This window comes from Sinocyclocheilus anshuiensis, unplaced genomic scaffold (assembly GCF_001515605.1).
Source record: "Sinocyclocheilus anshuiensis isolate Anshui unplaced genomic scaffold, SAMN03320099.WGS_v1.1 C32295588, whole genome shotgun sequence".
Classification (NCBI taxonomy): Eukaryota; Metazoa; Chordata; class Actinopteri; order Cypriniformes; family Cyprinidae; genus Sinocyclocheilus; species Sinocyclocheilus anshuiensis.
In genome coordinates this window covers 1-845 of record NW_015614389.1, presented here as the reverse complement: position 1 = coordinate 845, position 845 = coordinate 1, and the positions used below count along the sequence as shown (strand labels likewise).

At 37.8% G+C, this 845-nt stretch overlaps 1 long non-coding RNA gene across 1 annotated transcript; it reads left to right on the top strand.

The window, feature by feature from the left end:
- The first annotated feature begins 244 nt into the window (after positions 1-244).
- On the top strand, positions 245-743 carry LOC107682517 (uncharacterized). Its single transcript, XR_001633514.1, has 3 exons — positions 245-311; positions 423-497; positions 613-743. It is a non-coding gene; the product is annotated as an uncharacterized LOC107682517 (long non-coding RNA).
- The last annotated feature ends 102 nt before the right edge of the window (positions 744-845 follow it).

Sequence of the window (845 nt, the reverse complement as noted above, 5' to 3'; positions counted from 1 at the left end):
AGGAAAAATTGAAATCGCATCATATGACCCCTTTAAATAATACATCTCATCCTGAGAACATAAAGTTACCCAGCTGAATTTTCCAAGGCTGAAATTATGATGACAGACTTTTAATTTAATCCTCATTAAAACTTTTCTTATTACAGTAAAGAGAGATGTTAGCAGCATTTACTTCAGAGGCTTGAGAATCTTCAAAGCTGTTGTCCTTTTAATGTTTCTTTAATGTGGTGGATTATTCTGTGTTTCAGGCTCATCAACTGGTTCTCGCATCATTTGAGTAACTTCCAGTTCAGATGGAGCTGGGATGACTGGTGAGGATGAGCTGTTTCTTCTGGGAATCATTTGTACAGGCTATGCATTGTCTGTTTGTGTATAAAAAGTTGTATTTATTATATTTAAGTATTGAGTTCTGATCTCTTCAGGGCTGACTGCCTGACTCAAGACATTGAAAAGCCCAAACCCAAGTTTGTTAAAGAGGTTTTGGAAAAGTGTATGAGGTAAATTTCACACAGCTTTTTATTCAGTTGCATTGCTTTTTATAATTGCTGAATGGACTCAGTTAATGCATGTTGTTCTGTTTATTTACACTGAGCCTTGATTATGAACCTGCAGGTTGTCGTACCATCAGCGGATAGTGGACATTGTTCCTCCGAGTTTCTCTACCCTGATCCCGGCTAACCCTGTGTGCAGCTATAAATATGAAGAGGAGACTGAGTGTATGTTCAGGCTCAAGAACACATCTGCGATTCAATGTGTACATTTGTATTTATATGCATGCATGTATACATGTTTGTGATGAAACTAGGGGTGTCCCTGACTAAGGATTTTCATAGTCGAATCGGAAT